Here is a 27,960-nt window from a genome sequence, read left to right as displayed (position 1 = left end):
TTACAATTACCTACTTCAGTGGGTAACTGCATGTAGTCTAATGCATTCAGGTTCGTATGCATGATTAATCGGTTTACCGGTGGATGTTATCATTCCCCTATTCTTCCACTGCTGCTCATAAACATGCACTGCACAGACAACAGAATGATTATCGGGACATATGTCCACACATCATTTTTCCGCTACAGTACAAGCACGTGTTAAAGCTATCTATTCTGCTGCTTGAGCAGACACGTTATGCTGCAGGGTTTGGCCGTCTACAATGTCATTATCAATAACTACTGCATAAACTACTTCATTCGTTCCTGTAGGACTCTGTCTACATGATCCGTACACATTAACTGTCACCTCTGCATCATCTAAGGGTATATCAGTGTTATCATGTCTGTGTGTAGTTATTTAATCCATTTCGTATAGACAACTGTGTGGTGTGCCATACACAGGTGTCAGACGTGACGTTGATAGGTTTCATGTTGTACAACGTTCAATCACCATGTGAGGTTGACTCAGTGGTATGGTCAGACATGACAAATGTCTAGCACGAGTCAGGAATTCTATCTTCTCTTGCAGCAGATTGATCGCAACTGCATGACACATTCTCACAGTGAGAGGGTGGTCTAGTAACATTACGGCCGGGCCTGTACTGCCATGGGTGCTACAACAACTGCCTGTACACAATGTGGCACTGACCATGCCACAGTGTCCAACTGCAATGAGTAGTCAGCTATTTAGCGTTGCTTACTTCCCTGCTGTTGCATCAAGACTGACGTCATATATCTCCGCTTACAATCTACGGTCTGACAACATGTGTTATGATTATTCACGAGACCTACTACAGCTGTTGAGGCTATCAATCGTTCTAGTCTGCATAACGCTGTTTCTGCTACTGTAATCCGGTGTACTATGTGTTGTGCTGCCATAGGTGTATTAAAGGTTAAGGCAAACAATACAGCAGATTCCACAGCATTGTTTGGTATCCAGATTTAACATGTGTTAGTCGGCCCAGACACGACATCATTCCCTTCTTGTTAGTTGGCTTGGGTGCTTATTATATTGCTACCTTCCTATCGTCATGTGATGTTCTACCCTACTTGGATACCAGATATGCCAGGTAATTGACCTGTATTCTCTGTAGTTGCAATTTATGCTTGCTTACTTTATGTCCCTGTTCTGCTGATTATCTCAATAATGCTATTGTATCTTCCATACATTGCTGCTGGGTAGGGGCCGCAAGCAGAATATCATCCAATTAAAGTGGAGCTTGACTGGCCCCGGGTGGAGTTGACAACGAATGTAGCTAGCCATCCCCTGTGAGAATATCGTTGTACTTTCACAGTAGCCCCGCGATAGTCGGGTATGGCTGTATCTGTCACCCTGACTGTACAAGCAAAGCAATACGGACTATGTGGATGTATAGGTATTGCAAAGTAAGCATAGCTTATATGTACCACGGTAAGATACTTCTGTGGCATGTTCATAGCATTGAATATAGTGTGTGGGTCTGGCACCAACGCTACCCTAAGTATTCTTACATGATTTACAGCTTATACATACTGTACCATCCGCCATTCCCTTTTGGTTTCCGATCAGGAGATACAGGGTATTGCATGGTGAATAGCGATTACTTTGTGGATGGGAATTCCTCTCTGACTTTGCAGATATCTTCTGGTGTCCACGGTCTATACGCCACGGGGTTGGGTCCTGGCCTTCCTGTCCTGCATGATGGTTCGGTACTTCAATTAATTGACAGATATCCTCACTCTGTTTTAGTACTGTGTTCTTACTCGGGTGTCCCTAGGTATGTTACGTGTTCGGGATGTGGTTTCAATAGCTTCTATTACATTTGTTCGTTGTGCTACCTCTGTTGCCACAGGATAACGTGTGGGGACTAGCCTGCCCTCCCGCTTAATATCCTGCATGTGGTATCTGAGGTGGTAGGGTGTTGTGGGGGGGGGGTGATCGGTACTACTGTATTATGATCTTCTCTGTGTACGTATGATGCTTAGCCATTTGTAGTGTTCTATTCCCTTCGGTACACTACCTCAGTCCACCGATGTGCATGACGGATACCCAATTGTTGCTGTTTTGTCACCTGCACATCTTAGGGCTGCCACCTTTTCCAATGCACAATGTGGGACATTAGTGTTCGGAACGTGTAATTTGCCTGGAAAATGCATACCCACGGCCAGTACATAGGACAGGTATTCACGTTTTGCCAGGAGAGCGACCAATTGTTGTAGCATTTCAGTTGCTTATTCTGTTTATTATTATATTTTGCTGTTCCACATACAAATTTACTGTTTTATGCTACCATTTTGATATATATCTGGGAAATGTTTGTCCTGAGATATCAGGACATTTGACATTTGTTCGGTTTATTTACAGGACACGGCTGGCCAGAGAGGGCATATCCCTCTCAGGGTGGAACAGGTGTTTACCTTGGAACATATGCATCAAATTTTCAGGGATTACAATGTTTCAGTAACGATATGTTGCCTAATATACCATCAATGTCATATTTATTACCCCATTTTGCTGCGTAACTCACATTATGTGCTCTCTGCGATTGCATATTCTTCACGTCACCGGTCAAACGCGGGTCACATGATCTGTTGCTTCAATAATCTCCCATATCCTCTACACAACTGCTACATACCCTTCTGTCATAACACGTGTGTCTCCTTCCCTGTATCCACTGTAGTGTCTACAATCACTATTTACTCTGCTGTGTGTTCCCCTGACCTATGTTCAGATTTAACAGTATGTGGGTAGGTCTTCGACCTGATATCACTACTGTTAACAGAAACACAATGTAGTCTGGTCCCTGATCTACAATAGACACAAAAAGGCAGACACTCCTTACCTGGGCCTCCTGTTTAAGGCTGCACGTTTTCTTCTTGGGATCCAGTTTTCCGCTTTTCAGCCACAGATCAGACAGTAAACAGCCTCTTTACACACAACAATTCAGTCGGAGGTCTTTTCATTCAAGAAGAACCATTTATGCATATTCTCCAGCGTACATGTCTAACCAGCCATGCACTCTGACCTGTAGCTTACCAAGGGAATTCTGGATTACAAGGATCACAATGTGAAATAAGTTGTTACAACCAGACTGTAGTTATCAGTAGGCTTTTCTAAGTGACAGCCGATAACACAGGAGGCTCAGGTTCGGAACGTTTTAGTAGTGTACACAGGCAGGCTAAATAATATACAGTCCAAGTATGAGAGTTTTGTCTGACTCTATACAGTAAGCAGTTTCTTTATATAGTGTTTACAATCAGCTTTTGCCCACCTTACTGACGTGGTCGGTCACAGGGCATTTCCATCACTATGGTCCGCAATTATCTATACATACGTGGGTGCTGGGGTCGTGCTTTTAAATTGTTTTCCCATGGGAATAACACAGCCTTGCAAGGCACCTTGTACATTACAGTATCCTTTTGTGATTGTAGCTGTTTCAAGGACCCTAGACTGTTACGATACAGTGGACAGTTAATTTCTTAATACGTTGCTTTGTCTCTCTGGTAAGGAGTTGTACTGCTATCTTCGATTGAGCTCACAAGGCCATCCTCCTCTGGGGAAGGAGTGCTGTTATGCATGTACATACATTTATTGTTCTGTAACCCAGCAAATAATTAATGATGACAGACATGAGCCTGCTGTACTGCTTACTGCCAGGTTCAGAATTCCATCACAGTACAGCTTAGCTTCACCAATTACATGCAGTCTTAGTTCTACTGCCATATTGTACGGTACAATTCAATACATTATATAGTATTTCGAGTGTAAACTGGAACTTCATATGTGTTTCTATATATGTTACTTAACAACATCCATCCGCCATATGCATGTTGTTCCGTCCTTTACCTTGACGGTGTGTATGTGTCCGTCCAGCTACGCTAATCTCCACATGTGATGTCCCAGTTGCCCTTCTTTGCCTGTAGCACCCTGTTAGGACGTCCTGTGTGGTAGGCACCTGTTCCGCTATATGTGATCGACTTCACTGCAAAGATAATCATCGATGCGGTGGTCCAACGACCCGACTTGTCCACATGTGTACAGTTATGTGCACCGTGTCATATGCAAACCTAGATGGTTTGGACGGGTACATACTACATGCCGGATGTACACATTCTGCTGACACATTCACATGCAGCCATTTACATATCTGTACCTGCGGTGGGTTGGTGACATGTGGGGTACGTATTTGCCCGCGTGGCATTGCCTAACACAAACATCTTACCACAGTTCAGGTATGCACATTGTGTGTGGTTGTATAGCTGCACACGGATGCTAGCAGGTTTGGGTGCACGGGTATACATGGGTGTGACTGACATGTACAATGAGGCTATTGTGTAGTACATCCGAATGCATGGGTTCTGCTTCTGGATATTACACTTCATCATACACCATCCAGTGTATGCAACAGAGACGTTGCTGGGTCTGGGATATGTTGCTATGCACATGTTTGCCTGTGTTTGAGGTATCTTGCTTCCTTACTGTTGTTATGTCAGCACAGCTACCCGGCTATGTACTGTCACTACTGCTTGTGACCATTATGGTTGGCACCTTTTCCAATGCCCATAGTGGGGCATGTTATGTGGACACTTCGGAATTTGCAGGACTACACATACCCAGGGCTAGTGCAGTTGACAGAACTTCACTTGTTTGCCATACTATGAGCTTATTCTGTAAGCGTTTGGGTTCCTTATTTATTTTCTTATGCCATGTCTGTGTTCCATATCGTAATGTATATGTTTTATGCTACTATTTACATGTATATTGTGGGAATTTGCGTGGCAGGGGATCGGAGGTCATTTTCCATTTTTACGATTGTTGCAGGGACATGACTGTCCAATCAGGGACTGTCCATGGCACATTGGGACAGCAGGTAACCCTGGTGACCATGCCCATGTCGCTACTGGGGTTTCCACCTTTTCCATTTTCCGATCTGGGATATTTCCGGGACTCACATCTGACTTTACAGGCCGACACATACAAACGGTCACTATATAGCATAGAAATTCACTTGTTTGCCTAAATAATATGCTTATTATTGTGGCAATTTCCTTGCTTATTCTGTTTATTGTGTCATTTAGGTATTTCTGTTACAGAAATAACCAATTCATGCTACCATTACATTAAATACGGGATATCATTGTGTCCTACAATCGTAGCACATCAGCCATTTCTAATACGTTTTTTCGGGACACAACTGTCCATGGAGAGACTGCCCCAACCAAAGTGGGACAGGTGGTGACCTTAGTCGCTGCTCCTATGTCGGTGCGGCGCGCTGACATGCGGCTGTACACCTTCTCTGAGTGTAAACACTGACAGTGCATTGCGGGACAAACGCGGTCTTATGCGTATCCTTTGCTCCTTGGACGGGTACACTTATGCCTTCGTGGCTTCTATTTGCTTCTCCGTTAATTTGGGACGGGGACTATGTTGCATACTGTACGTGCGTTTCATTCTGCACAGGACCTGGCTGCTGCCATTACTATTGTGGGCGGACCGTGGCTGTCAGCACATTAGGTTGCTCACCTCATGCCGGCTTAGACACGCCTCCAGACGCATCCTACCTGGGCTCGCTCACGTACACTACGGACGTGTCTGTGATTCCGGTGCACTCTCATTAATATGTATATGGCGCTACTGCGCCGGATATTCCATGCACCGCCGGCGCAGGCCTTACGCCGACCTTGCGCCGAGCTTCATGAATCCCGGGGTGTATGTATATAAAAATTATCACTATATAAAAAATTAATAAATTACTATATTCATAAAAGTCTAAAAATGTATATATGAAAAATATATATAAAAATAAATTTATGTAGTCATTAAAAATGTTTTATATATAGGCATATAAGTATATTAAAGGGCACATTGCACAATTCTTATAAAACTAAATTACTTATGCAGTTTAAGTTACCTGGATAAAGATTTTAATTTTAACATGCTGCTGATAGAGATGTGGTTATTCATACCTGGCCAGTTGTTGGAATTTAATCTCAATTGCCATTCAAGTTCATATTTTTCTAATAGTGGTTGCCATGCCCCCCCCTCTCAGATCCAGTTTTATTACATCTAATACAATAAATTTAAAATTGTGTTCTGGATGGAATTTTACATGTTTTGCAAGGGCATTAAATTCATTTTCATCTCTTATTGCCCTCACATGTTCACTTATACATTCCTTTAGTTTCCGTTCTGTTTTCCCCACATAAAACAGGATACTGACTGAGGTCACCTGGACTACAGCTTAGACTAAGCACCTCATTGGTTCTTTTGAGATTTCTTTCTAGCTAGTTTCACTGTGTGTGAGGTATTAACTGGAAATTGTCCACTTTTATTAAGCATCTGTTGGGTTGTTTGTTTCTAATAACTTGTTGCAGTTAAACTCTTTTTTCTAGAGGCTCCTTTAGCTGTTGCAAACTTTCATTTAAAGGCTCACTGCTGTTTTTCAGCTGTGAGAAAGATTTCTGCAGTTTGTTCTAAGTAGTGAGGATATTTGTAGCATTTCCATATTCAGGCTTGCATTTGGGCCTAGTGTTTGTGGAGGCTGTGTGTGTGAGCACATATTCAGGGACATCTTGGTTTAACCAAACCCATCAGGCATTTCAGTGAGAGAGAATTGTTTGAGGTCATTGGCTGACTGAGGTCACCTGGACTACAGCTTAGACTAAGCATCGTTGGTTCTTTTGAGATTTCTTTCTTAAAAACTGTCTCAGGTTTCAACTTTCTGTTGCCTAAGAAGTTCATTTGTGAGTGTTCTACCATTTCACACTGAACTTGATGGAAGGAAGGACACTGAGGAAACGCGGAGCTATAATATATAACATTAAGTATCCTGTTTTTTGTTTATTTTGTTCTTTATTTCTTTGTTATTTATAGCAGTTTGTGTACTGTGTATTTTTCCAGATAGTTTCACTGTGTGTGAGGTATTAACTGGAAATTGTCCACTTTTATTAAGCATCTCTTGGGTTTTTTGTTTCTAATAACTTGTTGCGGTTAAACTCTTTTTTTCTAGAGTCTCCTTTAGCTGTTTCAAACTTTCATTTAAAGGCACACTGCTGTTTTTCAGCTGTGAGAAACATTTCTGCAGTTTGTTCTAAGTAGTGGGCATATTTGTAGCATTTCCATATTCAGGCTTGTATTTGGGCCTAGTGTTTGTGGAGGCTGTGTGTCTGAGCACATATTCAGGGACATCTTGGTTTAGCCAAACCCATCAGGCATTTCAGTGAGAGAGATTTGTTTGAGGTTATTGGCTGACTGAGGTCACCTGGACTACAGCTTAGACTAAGCATCATTGGTTCTTTTGAGATTTCTTTCTTAAAAACTGTCTCAGGTTTCAACTTTCTGTTACCTAAGAAGTTCATTTGTGAGTCTACTGCCATTTCACACTGAACTTGATCGAAGGAAGGACACTGAGGAAACTCGGAGCTATAATATATAACATTAAGTATCCTGTTTTTTGTTTATTTTGTCCTTTATATCTTTGTTATTTATGGCACTTTGTGTACTGTGTATTTTTCTAGCTAGTTTCACTGTGTGTGAGGTATTAACTGGAAATTGTCCACTTTTATTAATCATCTGTTGGGTTGTTTGTTTGTAATAACTTGTTGCAGTTAAACTATTTTTTTCTATAGTCTCCTTTAGCTGTTTGAAACTTTCATTTAAAGGCTTACTGCTGCTTTTCAATTGTGAGAAACATTTCTGCAGTTTGTTCTTAGTAGTGGAGATATTTGTAGCATTTCCATATTCAGGCTTGTATTTGGGCCTAGTGTTTGTGGAGGCTATGTGTTTGAGCACATATTCAGGGACATCTTGGTTTAGCCAAAGCCATCAGGCATTTCAGTAGGAGAGAATTGTTTGAGGTCATTGGCTGACTGAGGTCACCTGGACTACAGCTTAGACTAAGCACCTCATTGGTTCTTTTGAAATTTCTTTCTTAAGAACTGTCTCAGGTTTCAACTTTCTGTTGCCTAAGAAGTTCATTTGTGAGTGTTCTGCCATTTCACACTGAGCTTGATCGAAGGAAGGACACTGAGGAAACTCGGAGCTATAATATATAACATTAAGTATCCTGTTTTTTGTTTATTTTGTTCTTTATTTCTTTGTTATTTATAGCACTTTGTGTACTGTGTATTTTTCTAGCTAGTTTCACTGTGTGTGAGGTATTAACTGGAAATTGTTCCCTTTTATTAAGCATCTGTTGGGTTGTTTCTAATAACCTTTTGCAGTTAAACTCTTTTTTCTAGAGGCTCCTTTGCTGTTTAAGACTTTCATTTAAAGGCTCACTGCTGTTTTTCAGCTGTGAGAAACATTTCTGCAGTTTGTTCTAAGTAGTGGGGATATTTGTATCATTTCCATATTCAGGCTTGTATTTGGGCCTAGTGTTTGTGGAGGCTGTGTGTCTGAGCACATATTCAGGGACATCTTGGTTTAGCCAAAGCCATCAGGCATTTCAGTGAGAGAGAATTGTTTGAGGTCACCTGGACTACAGCTTAGACTAAGCACCTCATTGGTTCTTTTGAGATTTCTTTCTTAAACTTTCTCAGGTTTCAACTTTCTATTACCTAAGAGGTTCATTTGTGAGTGGTCTGCCATTTCACACTGAGCTTGATCGAAGGAAGGGCACTGAGGAAACGTGGAGCTATGATATATAACATTAAGTATCCTGTTTTTTGTTTATTTTGTTCTTTATTTCTTTGTTATTTATAGCACTTTGGTACTGTGTATTTTTCTAGCTGGTTGCACTGTGTGTGAGGTATTAACTGGAAATTGACCACTTTTTTTAAGCATCTGTTGGGTTGTTTGTTACTAATAACTTGTTGCAGTTAAACTCTTTTTTTCTAGAGGCTCCTTTAGCTGTTTAAAACTTTCATTTAAAGGCTCACTGTTGCTTTTCAGCTGTGAGAAACATTTCTGCAGTTTGTTCTAAGTAGTGGGGATATTTGTAGTATTTCCATATTCAGGCTTGAATTTGGGCCTAGTGTTTGTGGAGGCTGTGTGTCTGAACCCATATTCAATGACATCTTGGTTTAGTGAAAGCCATCAGGCATTTCAGTGAGAGAATTTTTTGAGGTCGTTGGCTGACTGAGGTCACCTGGACTACAGCTTAGACTAAGCATCATTGGTTCTTTTCAGATTTCTTTCTTAAAAACTGTCTCAGGTTTCAACTTTCTGTTACTTAAGAAGTTCATTTTTGAGTGTTCTGCCATTTCACACTGAGCTTGACTGAAGGAAGGACACTGAGGAAACCCGGAGCTATAATATATAACATTAAGTATCCTGCTTTTTGTTTATTTTGTTCTTTATTTCTTTATTTATAGCACTTTGTGTACTGTGTATTTTTCTAGCTAGTTTCACTGTGTGTGAGGTATTAACTGGAAATTGTCCATTTTTATTAAGCATCTGTTGGGTTGTTTGTTTCTAATAACCTGTTGCAGTTAAACTCTTTTTTCTAGAGGCTCCTTTAGCTGTTTAAAACTTTCATTTAAAGGAAAACAACGGGATATCAAATCAAATATCTCTACCTGATGTCTCCCTAATATCCTGCTATGTGATACAGCCTCAAAAAAACATAACCGCAGCTTTAAAAAAAAATTCACTATTCTCTTTTACTGCTTAGGCTTCATACTTTTCCATACTGTTTGACTTTCAGTTTTAAAACCAAGATGAAAACTGTCTAGTCGCCTCTTAAATAATGATGTCACATCTGCCATAGCTCTTGCTGAAGATCCTGGGAGGTTTCCTCCCCCAAAGTGACGTAAACACTGCCTTATTTGCATGCTGTACAGAATCCCTGTGATCCTCCCACATTGTGATGTCAACACTGCCTTTCCCAGCCCACTGTTAACCTAATAAATGGACTATGTACTGTGTGGAACTCCTTTTCTGTGTTAGCAAATCTGGTCGACTCTATTCATGTGAAGCACTTCATCAGCATTTTGCTACTTCATAAGTAAGGTAAGTCTTATTACTTCTTAATAGTGCACCCTAAATGTAATTTGTCCCTGTTTCTATGCCTCCCTAGCCCTGATATTGTGTCCTCCCAAGTTTTTAATTGCACATTAGTGGAGTTAATCTTTTTCTGTTTGTAAGGGTGCCACGTGCTTCCCTTTCGCAGGTGCATTTTTAGCTTAGCCTACTTATTTTCGTTTTGATCCAGAGTTTAAATTTCCCCAGTTATGTTTAATGCTGGCGTCTTTTGTATTCTTGAGTTGGCCTGTGTTTCTTTGCTTGCTGCCTTCGGGTTTCCTTCTGAAGTAAGTGTATTGCTGCTTGTAGTAATTGTATTACTGTCTAGTGTTTTTAGTTGCTTGCTGGTGTTTTTTAAAAACTATGCTGTATTTGTAGCTATCTTTAGTTGATGCCTTGTGCTTCGTGATTGTGGTTGCTGATGTGTTTTTTTTAAAAACCTTGCTGTATTTGTAGCTGTATTTGGTTTTCTTTAGTTTGTTGATGCCCTGTGCTTCGCGATTGCATGCTGCAGATGTTTTGTAATGTTTTCGGCTGTTTGTTTCTGTTGTTGAGCTTCCCGTTTCGGTCTGGTCATGTTTTTTAATTTTTTTTCTTAATATTAGTAATCCGTTTTAATGGTTATGCTGCTGGGTTTGCTCCATTTTATTTGTTATGCTACTGTGCTTGCTCCATTTTAGTGTGTGTGCCATCAAACCTGCTACCTGCTTGAAACTTTGCCACAGCTGAATAATACCGTTTTTTTCCGTTAGCTGAGTAAGGAAATTATTTTAATGTGGACGCTGGAGCCATTAGGCATAAAACTTATTTATTGAGTAATTCTGCAGCCTGTAAACATACTTATGAATAGTCAGCAAGAGAGTGGTAGTAGTCCAGAGGTGGTTTCTGCAGCTATACTTGTTTCATGCAACTAGGCTAAGTGCATTTCTGGGTTCCCATGTAAGATTATTATAGCAAGTAAGTATACAGTGATGTAGGCAATATAGAGGTTCAACATTTTATCCATCAGTATGTGTCCATAGTTTAGAAGTAGCCTCAGACACTTCACAATGCTCAGTTACACATAGAGCGCAGGTTCTTGTAAGATTAATGTCACGGTTGCTATCATATTCTTTGAGCCTGCGTGTTGTTTTGTTTTTAAATTAATGAAAAACATAAGGAAAATAAGAGAGAAATAGAGGATAGATGGGAAAAGAAATGAGGAATTTTGCTGCTTGTGCAAGCACAGCAGCTTAGTCATTGTAAAGCTGCTAAGCAGCATGCCTTGAGTGAGAGTTGCTGCCAATTCCTATTGAAATAATGGAATCAGCATGGCATATATATTTTTTTGACTTTGTTATAAAGTTTGGTAGACAAAATACTATTTCTTTAGTCTGCAAAGTGATATTCTGCCTGTTAATGTAACATTTTGTGAGTGAGTATAACACACAAGCCACTGAGAAGCAAAGTCTGATAAAATCTCTAAGGCTGGTAAGCTTTTCTGATCTCAGTTTTCTGGTAGTGAAGTACATGCCTTGCAACCATTTTGTTTTTGTGGCCAGGGATAGCACTATCATGGTAGGGACTCTGAGTGAGAAGAAATAAAATAGGCGGAGGAACTTGCTAAAAAATACAGGTAACCTATGTAGTGCCTTCAGCTGGAGGCCTAATGTCCATAGGATACAGCAAGGGGCAAGTGTGTGTGTGTGTGTGTGTGTGTGTGTGTGTGTGTGTGTGTGTGTGTGTGTGTGTGTGTGTGTGTGTGTGTGTGTGTGTGAATGCAAGCAAGCGGCAAGTGTGTGTGTGTGTGTGTGTGTGTGTGTGTGTGTGTGTGTGTGTGTGTGTGTGACCTAAAAGCAAGGGGCAAGTGTGTGTGTGACCGCAAGCATGGGGGCAATTGTGTGTGTGACACCGCAAGCAAGGGGGCAATTGTGTGTGTGACACCGCAAGCAAGGGGGCAATTGTGTGTGTGTGACACCGCAAGCAAGGGGGCAATTGTGTGTGTGACACCGCAAGCAAGGGGGCAATTGTGTGTGTGAGACTGAAAGCAAGGGGGCAAGTGTGTGTGTGAGACTGCAAGCAAGGGGGCAAGTGTGTGTGTGAGACTGCAAGCAAGGGGGCAAGTGTGTGTGTGAGACTGCAAGCAAGGGGGCAAGTGTGTGTGTATGTGATTGCAAGCAAGGGCCAAGTGTGTGTATGTGACTACAAGCAAGGGGGAAATTTTGCCTCTTTCAAGATTTCTTGTGCTGTGAAGTTCATAGATACAACTGATTGAGTAGATTTTACAGGGAGCTGAGAGATGCAGGGCTGCAACAATTATTAGTGCTGCTTATGTCTGCTTGCTTTGCTAATATCACAACAGGTTGTTTGCTTTTGATGCAGAAGGCTGTGGTTTCTACTCACATAGATGCATTTGTGAAACTGTACTGCGTTGCAAATGGGGTGGATGATGCACTCCTTTCTGGTGAAGAAGATTGTCATCCATTCCCTACTGCAGTATTACCAGCTTATTGTTCTTGTGTAAGATAAGTAAATTATTCAAAAAGGACAACTATGACATTATTTGTTGATGACATGACTTATCTAATTTTTGGCTAGCAGCAACCGCTTCATTAGTTACAGATTGCTTTAATGTGGAATTATTTACAGGACGTTTACTGCTTCAGAAATTGTGCGTATGTACTGATACTGGTGGACTGTAGAAGTCTAACTACACTTGTGATGGAAATATTCAGAATTGGGCAGTATTGTCATTATTGGTGCATGCATTTTGTTGCACTGTTTTCAGGAAAAATAGTTTGAAACAGTAAATATAAAACACCCACTAAAACTGGACTGCATTGTACAAGGAATATAATTATATACAATCAGGAAGGTGTATTCAACAACATGTGCATTTCTCGTGTGCAAAGGGTATGAGAATTTTAAAATATCACTAACCGAAAGTGAAACTTAGACTGCCACTGGCTACATGTGTTATCTTTGAATGTCTGTTTCAGTGCTGTTGCAATGTCCAGATTCTGACTGCAAGCAAGGTCGAAGTGTGTGTGTGTGTGTGTGTGTGTGTGTGTGTGTGTGTGTGTGTGTGTGTGTGTGTGTGTGTGTCCGCAAGGGGGCAAGTGTGTGTGTGACTGCAAGCAAGGGGGAAATAGTGTGCATGTGTGTGTGACTGCAAGCAAGGGGGCAAGAGTGCATGTGTGACTGCAAGCAAGGGGGCAAGAGTGCGTGTGTGACTGCAAGCAAGGGGGCAAGAGTGCGTGTGTGACTGCAAGCAAGGGGCAAGTGTGTGTGTGACTGCAAGCAAGGGGGCAAGTGTGTGTGACTGCAAGCAAGGGGGCAAGAGTGTGTGTGTGACTGCAAGCAAGGGGGCAAGAGTGTGTGTGACTGCAAGCAAGGCTTCTTATTTTTGGATTGTTAGTCTCAATTTTTGTGGTTTTCAGTCAAACTCTTTCGGAATAAAGTCACTAAATGAGACACTGAGTTTCAGCCTTCATAACCTTCAGAAAAATACATGCTAAAGCAAGACCTGTTATTCGATCAGCTCTCTCAGTTTATACAAGATACATTTTTTGTACTGTTTTGATGTCCCCCCCACATATATTTTGCCTTGTCCAGATTTCCTGCATTAACAGGTTGCTAGGTACATGCAAATAAATTGCTTTTTTAGAATTAGGCATATCCCAACCTCTCAACTGTCCCTGAATTTGGCTCTAAATGTTGCTCTTCCCCTAATAATCCCTCCCCAGAAATTGCTATTTTGGAAGAAAACATGGAGGGTTTACAATTAACTGTAATAATCCAGTTAGGGATAACTTTCATTTCATAAATGCATGTTTTTTTTATTTTGTCAGATGCTCAAGTTAGCAGTACTAATATTAAAAGGAGCCCCTTCTTTGACAGGTTACCAGCTGTATTGTGTGGCTATTATCTTTTTGAATCAAATTTTTTTTTTTTTGGGACAATTGCTGCCAAATCATTAGAGACTGAAGAATGAAATCAATGACAGACATTTAAGTTTCAGATTTCATACCCTTTTGAAAATTCATACTAATGCAAGGCCTACTATTTCATAATCTTTCCTAATTTGATAGGAGCAATAATCCTACTTCTATTTATTTATTTTATTTATTTATTTAAATTTGTTGACCGGGAGTGTCCGACTGGACGTAGGTCTATTTTCAGCGGAGGCCCAGGGAGAAAAGCTCCACAGTAAAACAGACAGTAGTTACATTGGATTATAGTGATTAACAATTTAACATAGCACTTACTTACAACATATTTACAGATGAAGAACATAGTACATCAGTAGACAACTAGAATCTTTATCTGTGAAGTACATAACAGACATTAACAAATGTTACAATGAGAAGTTCCTGCTGTATAATAAGTACTAGGCTTATGAGCATCTGAGCTTGCTATAATCAAGGTAGTTAGTGGAGTGGAAAGAAAGGTAGTGGTTGGATGGGGTGGATGATATTAGACTGGGAGTTGCAAGGGCATAGCCAGCATGTTTTTAGTTGCGCTTTTAGTAAAGTTCTGAAGTGGGTGCATGATGGTACGGAGGTAATTGTGGGTGGGAGTGAGTTCCATAATTTGGCTATGGCACAAGAGAATAGTGCTTCACCAGCAGAGTTATTGGCTTTAGTGATCTGCAAGTGATTTTTGTTGCTGGATCTTAGTGGTCTTGTGGTGCGATAGGGTTGGAGTAGATTCTGGAGGGATGGGACATTTAGTGGATGGTTTACTAGTTTGTGGGCGAGTGAGAGTTGATACCACTGAAGCAGGTGAGGGAGTTCAAGCCAGCCCAGTTCAGCAAGTGAGAGACAGTGGTGACTACGGTAGGATGCCCCTGTGGCGAATTTGGCAATTTTTGTTGTAGCAGGTCTCTAGCTTGTTTAGATCACATTGCCTTAGGTTGGTATATATTGGAGAGGCATAAAGTAGGGTGGAGATAAGGTGGGAATTTGCTATTGAAATCTTTGCTGCTTTGGTGAGAAATTGCTTATTTCTGTATAATGCTCCTAGTTTTTTGTGGACTTTTTTTATGGTTATGGATATGTGAATGTCAAATATTAGTTTATTGTCTGTTTCCACTCCTAGAAATTTGGTGTGTTCAGTTGGGTATATGGTGGCGTTGTCTTTTGCTGTGATGTTAAAGTGAGAGTTGTTTTGAGTATGTTTTGTGGGTTGGAAGATGAGTAGTTTAGTTTTGTTTGGGTTGAGTATTAATTGGGCATCGGATAACCATGTTTCAACAGAGGAAAAGGCTTCCTGTGTGACTTTTTGCAGTTTCAGTAGGGACAGGGCTAAGCAGATGATGGTTGAGTCATCTGCATATTGTATGAGTGTGCCATGTTTAGTGGCAGAGGCTAGATTATTGGTGTAAACAGAGAAGAGTAGGGGTCCAAGGATGGATCCTTGGGGAACCCCTATGAAGACAGGTAGTTGGGGAGATGTCATTCTGCCATACAACAGATTGTTGGCGGTCAGACAGGTAAATCTGAAACCACTTGGTGACTGATTGTGAGAAGGATAGGTTATTGAGGACAGAGATAAGTTGTTTGTATGGGACCATGTCAATTGCTTTAGCTAGGTCTAGGAAAGTAGCAGAGGAGAGATAGAGTAGTAGTACAGTAGTAGTGGTTGAGTGGGGGAATGATGGAGCTTTAGTAGGATGTAAGATATGCAAGGAGAGTGCATGCAGTGAGCATAGGTAAGGTATGCTGGTACATGTTAGTTGAGGAGGTGTGATAGCAGTGGGAAGATGGAGGAGGTAGTGTTGGGTTAGCGCTGTGGTTGGCCATTGGAAAGATGGGAGGGGTTTTGAGTCCAATAAAGGTGGGACCACCTGGGGCGGGAGGGAATAGGGGGGCAGGGTGGGGAGCAAAGCGGGTAGAGACCCTGTTAGTTGCTCGTATGAGGGGGCTGGAAACAATCACAATTGACCAAGGACTGCTCTGAAACTAAGTCATTTCTTAATTTCTCAGGTGGAAAAACAGGATAACCTTGTGTCAGTAGGCTACTGTGGTCATAGTTTAAATTTACAAACACACAGTATTGATGAGTTATGGCGGATACTATTTGCTAACAGAAGGGAATAAGAGAAAGTGGAATGTGTGTGTGTGTGTGTGTGTGTGTGTGTGTGTGTGTGTGTGTGTGGTGGGGGCTGCTTACAAGCCAAAGCAGAGTGCTCTCCAGGGGAAAATGAATATTGGCTCAAACAGGTAGACACATACTCAAAGTTAACTGTAGCTGTTTGCAGACAGTTCAGACCCAGACTGCGCTTTTCCGTTTGTGCCTTTGTCCCACTTCTATGTATGACTTTGTTCTAATTTCTTGCACTGAGGTTCATAGGTATTTCAGGATCAATTTATCCTTGCTTTTGAACCAGATTTCTCTGTTTGGTTAGTACACTGCTATAAAATGTAAAAATAAAATCTAAATCATTGTAGAAGTAAAGCAGTGTGTGTGTGTGTCTGCGTACGTGTGTCTGCGTGCGTGTATGCACTACCATCATTTTTTTAAATATTGACTCAAAAAAGCATGTGGGTGCTGTCATGCAAGTCTAAAATATTTTAAGTTTATAGTGCATCATTTGTTAGCTATTTAAACAGGAAGGGAAAATAAGTGGCAGATTAATTTGCAAAACTTGGTTTTAAATTTGACAGGAGTAGTGCAGCAAAAATGTTTCCCACTGTAAGGAGGAAAAGGCTGACAAGCAAACAGTACATTACTCTGGTCACCTGCTGTGACGAGCTGTCAATCACATGCAGATAATGGGTCAAATTACCCTTGGCTCTTTGACAGCTAGGGAAGGTAGGTGTGAAGTGGGAGGGGAGATTCCTTGAAGAGCTAGATTTCAGCCATCACAAAATAAAGCAATTTAGCATTTCTAAGATGAAAGAGCCAGAAAATGCACTTTTCAGTTCTGTTCTGTAGCATTTGCACTGCTTGTGTTTTAAGTGGTCATTGAAAAAGGATAACATTTTAACCAAAAGTAGGGGATTTTAAGACTGCAGTGAATGCCTGTTAAGTCAATGAAGTGACAGCAGCTTAAGGCAAAATGTGGCAGATCTGATGCAATTTTTTGGAGACAAATAATGCATTCTGGGATACATAGAGTCAGAGTAAACAGTCTGAATTTTTTCAATATGCCAGACCCCATGTGGTCAAAGTCAGAAATTGCATCTAAAAATATCTAAAAAGCTCAAAATAGTCTCAGAGTGCTATTAAAATGTAGGAAACATCAAACCATGATGAAATTAATATGTTTTTTGAGTCTGAGGGCGCGGTTGTCCTTTAAAGGCTCACTGCTGCTTTTCAGCTGTGAGAAGCATTTCTGCAGTTTGTTCTAAGTATTGGGGATATTTGTAGCATTTCCATATTCAGGCTTGTATTTAGGCCTAGTGTTTGTAGAGGCTGTGTGTCTGAGCACATATTCAGGGACATCTTGGTTTAGCCAAAGCCATCAGGCATTTCAGTGAGAGAGAATTGTTTGAGTTCATTGGCTGACTGGGGTCACCTTGACTACAGCTTAGACTATGCACCTCATTGGTTCTTTTGAGATTTCTTTCTTAAAAACTGTATCAGGTTTCAACTTTCTGTTACCTAAGAAGTTCATTTGTGAGTGTTCTGCCATTTCACACTGAGCGTGATCAAAGGAAGGACACTGAGGAAATGGGGAGCAATGATATATAACATTTAGTATCCTGTTGTTTGTTTATTTTGTTCTTTATTTCTTTGTTATTTATAGAACTTTGTGTACTGTGTATTTTTCTAGCTAGTTTCACTGTGTGAGGTATTAACTAGAAATTGTCCACTTTTATTAAGCATCCATTGGGTTCTTTGTTTCTAGTAACCTGTTGCAGTTAAACTCTTTTTTCTAAAGGCTCCTTTAGCTGTTTAAAACTTTCATTTAAAGGCTCACTGCTGCTTTTCAGCTGTGAGAAACATTTCTGCAGTTTGTTCTAACTAGTGGGGATATTTGTAGCATTTCCATATTCAGGCTTGTATTTAGGCCTAGTGTTTGTAGAAGCTGTGTGTCTGAGCACATATTCAGGGACATCTTGGTTTAGCCAAAGCCATCAGGCATTTCAGTGAGAGAGAATTGTTTGAGGTCATTGGCTGACTGAGGTCACCTGGACTACAGCTTAGACTAAGGACCTCATTGGTTCTTTTGAGATTTCTGTCTTAAAAACTGTCTCAGCTTTCAACTTTCTGTTACCTAAGAAGTTCATTTGTGAGTGTTCTGCCATTTCACACTGAGCTTGATCGAAGGAAAGACACTGAGGAAACTCAGAGCTATAATATATAACATTAAGTATCCTGTTTTTTGTTTATTTTGTTCTTTATTTCTTTGTTATTTATAGCACTTTGTGTACTGTGCATTTTTCTAGCTAGTTTCACTGTGTGTGAGGTATTAACTGGAAATTGTCCGCATTTATGAAGCATCTGTTGGGTTGTTTGTTTCTAATAATGTGTTGCAGTTCAACTCTTTTTTCTAGAGGCTTCTTTATCTGTTTAAAACTTTCATTTAAAGGCTCACTGATGTTTTTCAGCGTGAGAAACATTTCTGCAGTTTGTTCTAAGTAGTGGGGATATTTGTAGCATTTCCATATTCAGGCTTGTATTTGGGCCTAGTGTTTGTGGAGGCTGGGTGTCTCAGCACATATTCAGGGACATCTTGGTTTAGCCAAAGCCATCAGGCATTTCACTGAGAGAGCATTATTTGAGGTCATTGGCTGACTGAGGTCACCTGGACTACAGCTTAGCCTAAGCATCATTGGTTCTTTTGAGATGTCTTTTTTAAAAACTGTCTCAGGTTTCAACTTTCTGTACCTAAGCAGTTCATTTGTGAGTGTTCTGCCATTTCAAACTGAGCTTGAGCGACGGAAGGACACTGAGGAAACTTGGAGCTATAATATCTAACATTAAGTATCCTGTTTTTTTGTTTATTTTGTTCTTTATTTCTTTATTTATAGCACCTTGTATACTCTGTATTTTTCTGGCTAGTTTCACGGTGTGTGAGGTATTAACTGGAAATTGTCCACATTTTTTAAGCATCTGTTGGATTGTTTGTTTCTAATAACTTGTTGCAGTTAAACTCTTTTTTCTAGAGGCTCCTTTAGCTGTTTAAAACTTTCATTTAAAGGCTCACTGGTGTTTTTCAGCTGTGAGAAACATTTCTGCAGTTTCTTCTAAGTAGTGGGGATATTTGTAGCATTTCCATATTTAGGCTTGTATTTGGGCCTAGTGTTTGTGGAGGCTGTGTGTCTGAACACATATTCAGGGACATCTTGGTTTAGCCAAATCCATCAGGTATTTCAGTGAAAGAGAATTGTTTGAGGTCATTGGCTGATGGAGGTCACCTGGACTACAGCTTAGACTAAGCACCTCATTGGTTCTTTTGAGATTTCTTTCTTAAAAACTGTCTCAGGTTTCAACTTTCTGTTACCTAAGAAGTTCATTTGTAAGTGTTCTGTCATTTCACACTGAGCTTGATCGAAGGAAGGACACTGAGGAAACTCGGAGCTATAATATATAACATTAAGTAGCCTGTTTATTGTTTATTTTGTTCTTTATTTCTTTATTTATAGCACTTTGTGTACTGTGTATTTTTCTTGCAAGTTTCACTGTGTGTGATGTATTAACTGGAATTTGTCCACTTTTATTAAGCATCTGTCTGGTAGTTTGTTTCTAATAACTTGTTGCAGTTAAACTTTTTTTCTAGAGGCTCCTTTAGCTGTTTAAAACTTTCATTTAAAGGCTCACTGCTGCTTTTCAGCTATGAAACATTTCTGCAGTTTGTTCTAAGTAGTGAGGATATTTGTAGCATTTCCATATTCAGGCTTGTATTTGGGCCTAGTGTTTGTGGAGGCTGTGTGTCTGAGCACATATTCAGGGACATCTTGGTTTAGCCAAAGCGATCAGGCATTTCAGTGAGAGAGAATTGCTTGAGGTCATTGGCTGACTGAGGTCACCTGGACTACAGCTTAGACTAAGCACCTCATTGGTTATTTTGAAATTTCTTCTTATAAACTGTCTCAGGTTTCAACTTTCTGTTACCTAAAGTTCATTTGTGAGTGTTCTGCCATTTCACACTGAGCTTGATTGAAGGAAGGACACTGAGGAAACTTGGAGCTATAATATATAACATTAAGTATCCTGTTTTTTGTTTATTTTGTTCTTTATTTCTTTGTTATTTATAGCACTTTGAGTACTGTGTATTTTTCTGGCTAGTTTCATGGTGTGTGAGGTATTAACTGGAAATTGTACACTTTTATTAAGCATCTGTTGGGTTGTTTGTTTCTAATAACTTGTTGCAGTTAAACTCTTTTTTTTTAGAGGATCCTTTAGCTGTTTAAAACTTTCATTTAAAGGCTCACTGCTGTTTTTCAGCTGTGAGAAACATTTCTGCAGTTTGATCTAAGTAGTGGGGATATTTGTAGCATTTCCATATTTAGGCCTGTATTTGGGCCTAGTGTTTGTGGAGGCTGTGTGTCTGAGCACATATTCAGGGACATCTTGGTTTAGCCAAAGCCATCAGGCATTTCAGTGAGAGAGAATTGTTTGAGGTCATTGGCTGACTGAGGTCACCTTGACTACAGCCTAGACTAAGCACCTCATTAATTCTTTTGAGATTTCTTTCTTAAAAACAGTTTCAGGTTTCAACTTTCTGTTGCCTAAGAAGTTCATTTGTGAGGGTTCTGCCATTTCACACTGAGCTTGATTGAAGGAAGGACACTGAGGAAACTTGGCGCTATAATATATAACATTAAGTATCCTGTTTTTGTTTATTTTGTTCTTTATTTCTTTGTTATTTATAGCACTTTGTGTACTGTGTATTTTTCTAGCTAGTTTCACTGTGTGTGAGGTATTAACTGGAAATTTTCCACTTTTATTAAGCATCTGTTGGGTTGGTTGTTTCTAATAACTTGTTGCAGTTAAACTCTTTTTTCTAGAGGCTCCTTTAGCTGTTTAAAACTTTCATTTAAAGGCTCACTGCTGCTTTTCAGCTGTGAGAAACATTTCTGCAGTTTGTTCTAAGTAGTGGGGATATTTGTAGCATTTCCATATTCAGGCTTGTATTTGGGCCTAGTGTTTGTGGAGGCTGTGTGTCTGAGCACATATTCAGGGACATCTTGGTTTAGCCAAAGCGATCAGGCATTTCAGTGAGAGAGAATTGTTTGAGGTAATTGGCTGACTGAGGTCACCTGGACTACAGCTTAGACTAAGCACCTATTGGTTATTTTGAGATTTCTTTCTTATAAACTGTCTCAGGTTTCAACTTTCTGTTACCTAAGAAGTTCATTTGTGAATGTTCTGCCATTTCACACTGAGCTTGATTGAAGGAACGACACTGAGGAAACTTGGAGCTATAATATATAACATTAAGTATCCTGTTTTTTGTTTATTTTATTCTTTCTTTCTTTCTTTGTTATTTATAGCACTTTGTGTACTGTCTATTTTTCTAGCTAGTTTCACTGTGTGTGAGGTATTAACTGGAAATTGTCCACTTTTATTAAACATCTGTTGGGTTGTTTGTTTCTAATAACTTGTTGCAGTTAAACTCTTTTTTCTAGAGGCTCCTTTAGCTGTTGCAAACTTTCATTTAAAGGCTCACTGCTGTTTTTCAGCTGTGAGAAACATTTCTGCAGTATGTTTTAAGTAGTGGGGATATTTGTAGCAATTCCATATTCAGGCTTGTATTTGGGCCTAGTGTTTGTGGAGGCTGTGTGTCTGAGCACATATTCAAAGACATCTTGGTTTAGCCAAAGCCATCAGGCAATTCAGTGAGAGAGAATTGTTTGAGGTCATTGGCTGACTGAGGTCACCTGGACTACAAAACTCAAAAAGATGCAATGTGGCTGGTCGCTGCGGTAGAAATAGTCCACAAAAACGTAGTTGCAAATGAACAGTCCGTTAAAACGAAAACAGCGTTTATTCAAAAAATACTTATAAAATCACAAATACTCTTGAGCGCTTTCGTTTGGCTCCTGCCAAACTTTTTCAAAGACAGTAACAATAGCTACGTATTTGGTTAAATACCAATACGTAAGCAACATCAATTAAACAATTAGTATGCAATGTATTTTAACCTCTAAGGTGCTGTAACCACATTTCTTGTTTTTTTACTTCTGGGCACATTTTAAATGTAAAAGCAATACATGACAGGAATGGATTGTGAAATAAATTCATGCACAAGCCTTCCAAATAGCAATGAACGATATTTTCACAATACATAAATAATGGGACACTCCATGTTAAACATAAATATATTTCTAAATATATATACAGTATAAGTTATTTATTTATGTCTATAATAAATATTAAGTAAATATATAATAATATATATTTCAGCTGTGAGAAACATTTCTGCAGTTTGTTCTAATGCCCTCTCTTTCATATTAAAAATTATATAAAATATAAATATAAATATACCAATAATCAATCTTTTTACACTGTATGTATATAAAAATTATCACTATATAAAAAATTAATAAATTACTATATTCATAAAAGTCTAAAAATGTATATATAAAAAATATATATAAAAATAAATTTATGTAGTCATTAAAAATGTTTTATATATAGGCATATAAGTATATAAAAGGACACATTGCACAATTCTTATAAAACTAAATTACTTATGCAGTTTAAGTTACCTGGATAAAGATTTTAATTTTAAAATGCTGCTGATAGAGATGTGGTTATTCATACCTGGCCAGTTGTTGGAATTTAATCTCAATTGCCATTCAAGTTCATATTTTTCTAATAGTGGTTGCCATGCCACCCCTCTCACATCCAGTTTTATTACATCTAATACAATAAATTTAAAATTGTGTTCTGGATGGAATTTTACATGTTTTGCAAGGGCATTAAATTCATTTTCATCTCTTATTGCCCTCACATGTTCACTTATACGTTCCTTTAGTTTCCGTTCTGTTTTCCCCACATAAAACAGGATACTGACTGAGGTCACCTGGACTACAGCTTAGACTAAGCACCTCATTGGTTCTTTTGAGATTTCTTTCTAGCTAGTTTCACTGTGTGTGAGGTATTAACTGGAAATTGTCCACTTTTATTAAGCATCTGTTTGGTGGTTTGTTTCTAATAACTTGTTGCAGTTAAACTCTTTTTTCTAGAGGCTCCTTTAGCTGTTTAAAACTTTCATTTAAAGGCTCACTGCTGCTTTTCAGCTGTGAGAAACATTTCTGCAGTTTGTTCTAAGTAGTGGGGATATTTGTAGCATTTCCATATTCAGGCTTGTATATGGGCCTAGTGTTTGTGGAGGCTGTGTGTCTGAGCACATATTCAGGGACATCTTGGTTTAGCCAAAGCCATCAGGCATTTCAGTGAGAGAGAATTGTTTGAGGTCATTGGCTGACTGAGGTCACCTGGACTACAGCGTAGACTAAGCATCTCATTGATTCTTTTGAGATTTCTTTCTTAAAAACTGTCTCAGGTTTCAACTTTCTGTTAGCTAAGAAGTTTATTTGTGAGTGTTCTGCCATTTCACTCTGAGCTTGATCGAAGGAAGGACACTGAGGAAACTCGGAGCTGTAATATGTAACATTAAGTATCCTGGTTTTTGTTTATTTTGTTCTTTATTTCTTTGTTATTTATAGCACTTTGTGTACTGTCTATTTTTCTAGCTAGTTTCACTGTGTGTGAGGTATTAACTGGAAATTGTCCACTTTTATTAAGCATCTGTTGGGTTGTTTGTTTCTAATAACTTGTTGCAGTTAAACTCTTTTTTGCTAGAGGCTCCTTTAGCTGTTGCAAACTTTCATTTAAAGGCTCACTGCTGTTTTTCAGCTGTGAGAAACATTTCTGCAGTATGTTTTAAGTAGTGGGGATATTTGTAGCAATTCCATATTCAGGCTTGTATTTGGGCCTAGTGTTTGTGGAGGCTGGGTGTCTGAGCACATATTCAAGGACATCTTGGTTTAGCTGAAGCCATCAGGCATTTCAGTGAGAGAAAATTGTTTGAGATCACTGGCTGACTGAGGTCACCTGGACTACAAAACTCAAAAAGATACAATGTGGCTGGTCGCTACTGTAGAAATAGTCCACAAAAACGTACTTGCAAATGAACAGTCCGTTAAAACAAAAACAGCGTTTATTCAAAAAATATTTATAAAATCACAAATACTCCTGAGCACTTTCGTTTGGCTCCTGCCAAACTTTTTCAAAGACAGTAACAATAGCTACGTATTTGGTTAAATACCAATACTTAAGCAACATCAATTAAACAATTAGTATGCAATGTATTTTTAACCTCTAAGGTGCTGTAACCACATTTCTTGTTTTTTTACCTCTGGGCACATTTTAAATGTAAAAGCAATACATGACAGGAATGGATTGTGAAATAAATTCATGCACAAGCCTTACAAATAGATATGAACGATATTTTCACAATACATAAATAATGGGACACTCCATGTTAAACATAAATATATTTCTAAATATATACAGTATAAGTTATTTATTTATGTCTATAATAAATATTAATAAGTAAATATATAATAATATAAATAAATATATAATATTCTAATTACTCAACATAATATAATAAATATAAATATATTTCATATAAATATATATATCAATGCCCTCTCTTTCATATTAAAAATTATATAAAATATAAATATAAATATACCAATAATCAATCTTTTTACACTGTATGTATATAAAAATTATCACTATATAAAAAATTAATAAATTACTATATTCATAAAAGTCTAAAAATGTATATATGAAAAATATATATAAAAATAAATTTATGTAGTCATTAAAAATGTTTTATATATAGGCATATAAGTATATAAAAGGACTCATTGCACAATTCTTATAAAACTAAATTACTTATGCAGTTTAAGTTACCTGGATAAAGATTTTAATTTCAAAATGCTGCTGATAGAGATGTGGTTATTCATACCTGGCCAGTTATTGGAATTTAATCTCAATTGCCATTCAAGTTCATATTTTTCTAATAGTGGTTGCCATGCCCCCCCTCTCACTTCCAGTTTTATTACATCTAATACAATAAATTTAAAATTGTGTTCTGGATGGAATTTTACATGTTTTGCAAGGGCATTAAATTCATTTGCATCTCTTATTGCCCTCACATGTTCACTTATACGTTCCTTTAGTTTCCGTTCTGTTTTCCCCACATAAAACAGGATACTGACTGAGGTCACCTGGACTACAGCTTAGAGTAAGCACCTCATTGGTTCTTTTGAGATTTCTTTCCAGCTAGTTTCACTGAACATGATCAAAGGAAGGACATTGAGGAAACTCGGAGCTATAATATATAACAATAAGTATCATGTTTTTTGTTTATTTTGTTCTTTATTTCTTTATTATTTATAGCACTTTGTGTACTGTGTATTTTTCTAGCTAGTTTCACTGTGTGTCAGGTATTATCTGGAAATTGTCCACTTTTATTAAGCATCTGTTGGGTTGTTTATTTCCAATAACTTGTTGCAGTTAAACTCTTTTTGTAGAGGCTCCTGTGTTGTTTAAAACATTCATTTAAAGGATCACTGCTGTTTTTCAGCTGTGAGAAACATTTCTGCAGTTTGTTTTAAGTAGTGGGGATATTTGTAGCATTTCCATATTCAGACTTGTATTTGGGCCTAGTGTTTGTGGAGGTTGTGTGTCTGATCACATATTCAGGGACATCTTGGTTTAGCCAAAGCCATCAGGCATTTCAGTGAGAAAGAATTGTTTGAGGTCATTGGCTGACTGAGGTCACCTGGACTACAGCTTAGACTAAGCACCTCATTGGTTCTTTTGAAATTTCTTTCTTAAAACCTGTCTCAGGTTTCAACTTTCTGTTGCCTAAGAAGTTCATTTGTGACTGTTCTGCCATTTCACACTGAGCTTGATCAAAGGAAGGACACTGAGGAAACTCAGAGCTGTAATATATAACATTAAGTATCCTATTTTTTGTTTATTTTGTTCTTTATTTCTTTGTTATTTATAGCACTTTGTGTACTGTGTATTTTTCTAGCTAGTTTCACTGTGTGAGGTATTAACTGGAAATTGTCCACTTTTATTAAGCATCTGTTGGGTTGTTTGTTTCTAATAACTTGTTGCAGTTAATCTCTTTTTTCTGGAGGCTCCTTTAGCTTTTTAAAACTTTCATTTAAAGGCTCACTGCTGCTTTTCAGCTGTGATAATCATTTCTGCAGTTTGCTCTAAGTAGTGGGGATATTTGTAGCATTTCCATATTCAGGCTTGTATTTGGGCCTAGTGTTTGTGGAGTCTCTGTGCCTGAGCACATATTCAGGGACATCGTGGTTTAGCCAAAGCCATCAGGCATTTCAGTGAGAGAATTGTTTGAGGTCATTGGCTGACTGAGGTCACCTGAACTACAGCTTAGACTAAGCACCTCATTGGTTCTTTTGAGATTTCTTTCTTAAAAACTGTCCAGTTTTCAACTTTCTGTTACCTAAGAAGTTCATTTGTGAGTGTTCTGCCATTTCACACTGAGCTTGATCGAACGAAGGACTCTGAGGAAACTCAGAGCTATAATATATAACATTAAGTATCCTTTTTTTTGTTTATTTTGTTCTTTATTTCTTTGTTATTTATAGCACTTTGTGTACTGTGTATTTTTCTAGCTAGTTTCACTGTGTGTGAGGTATTAACTGGAAATTGTCCACTTTTATTAAGCATCTGTTGGGTTGCTTGTTTCTAATAACTTGTTGCAATTAAACTCTTTTTTCTAGGGGCTCCTTTAGCTGTTTAAAACTTTCATTTAAAGGTTCACTGCTGCTTTTCAGCTGTGAGAAACATTTCTGCAGTTTGTTCTAAGTAGTGTGGATATTTGTAGCATTTCCATATTTATGCTTGTATTTGGGCCTAGTGTTTGTGGAGGCTTTGTGTCTGAGCACATATTCAGGGACATCTTGGTTTAGCCAAAGCCATCAGGCATTTCAGTGAGAGAGAATTGTTTAAGGTCATTGGCTGACTGAGGTCACCTGGACTACAGCTTAGACTAAGCACCTCATTGGTTCTTTTGAGATTTCTTTTTTAAAAACTGTCCAGGTTTCAACTTTCTGTTACCTAAGAAGTTCATTTGTGAGTGTTCTGCCGTTTCACACTGAGCTTGATTGAAGGAAGGACACTGAGGAAACTCGGAGCTCTAATATATAACATTAAGTATCCTGTTTTTTGTTTATGTTCTTTATTTCTTTGTTATTTATAGCACTTTGTGTACTGTGTATTTTTCTTGCTAGTTTCACTGTTTGTGAGGTATTAACTGGAAATTGTCCACTTTTATTAAGCATCTCTTTGGTTGTTTGTTTCTAATAACTTGTTGCAGTTAAACTCTTTTTTTTCTAGAGGCTGCTTTAGCTGTTTAAAACTTTCATTTAAAGGAACACTGCTGTTTTTCAGCTATGAGAAACGTTTCTGCAGTTTGTTCTAAGTAGTGGGGATATTAGTAGCATTTCCATATTCAGGCTTGTATTTGGGCCTAGTGTTTGTGGAGGCTGTGTGTCTGAGCACATATTCAGGGACATCTTGGTTTAGCCAAACCCATCAGGCATTTCAGTGAGAGAGAATTGTTTAAGGTCATTGGCTGACTGAGGTCACCTGGACTACAGCTTAGACTAAGCATCACTGGTTCTTTTGACATTTCTTTCTTAAAAACTGTCTCAGGTTTCAACTTTCTGTTGCCTAAGAAGTTCATTTGTGAGTGTTCTGCCATTTCACACTGATCTTGATCGAAGGAAGGACACTGAGGAAACTCAGAGCTATAATATATAACATTAAGTATCCTGTTTTTTCTTTATTTTGTTCTTTTTTTCTTTGTTATTTATAGCACTTTGTGTACTGTGTATTTTTCTAGCTAGTTGCACTGTGTGTAAGGTATTAACTGGAAATTGTACACTTTTATTAAGCATCTGTTGGGTTGCTTGTTTCTAATAACTTATTGCAGTTAAACTCTTTTTTTTCTAGAGGCTCCTTTAGCTGTTTAAAACT

Source organism: Protopterus annectens, chromosome 7.part0 (genome assembly GCF_019279795.1).
Source record: "Protopterus annectens isolate FY-2018-M chromosome 7.part0, PAN1.0, whole genome shotgun sequence".
Taxonomy (NCBI): domain Eukaryota; kingdom Metazoa; phylum Chordata; order Ceratodontiformes; family Protopteridae; genus Protopterus; species Protopterus annectens.
Note: the sequence above shows the minus strand (reverse complement) of the source record.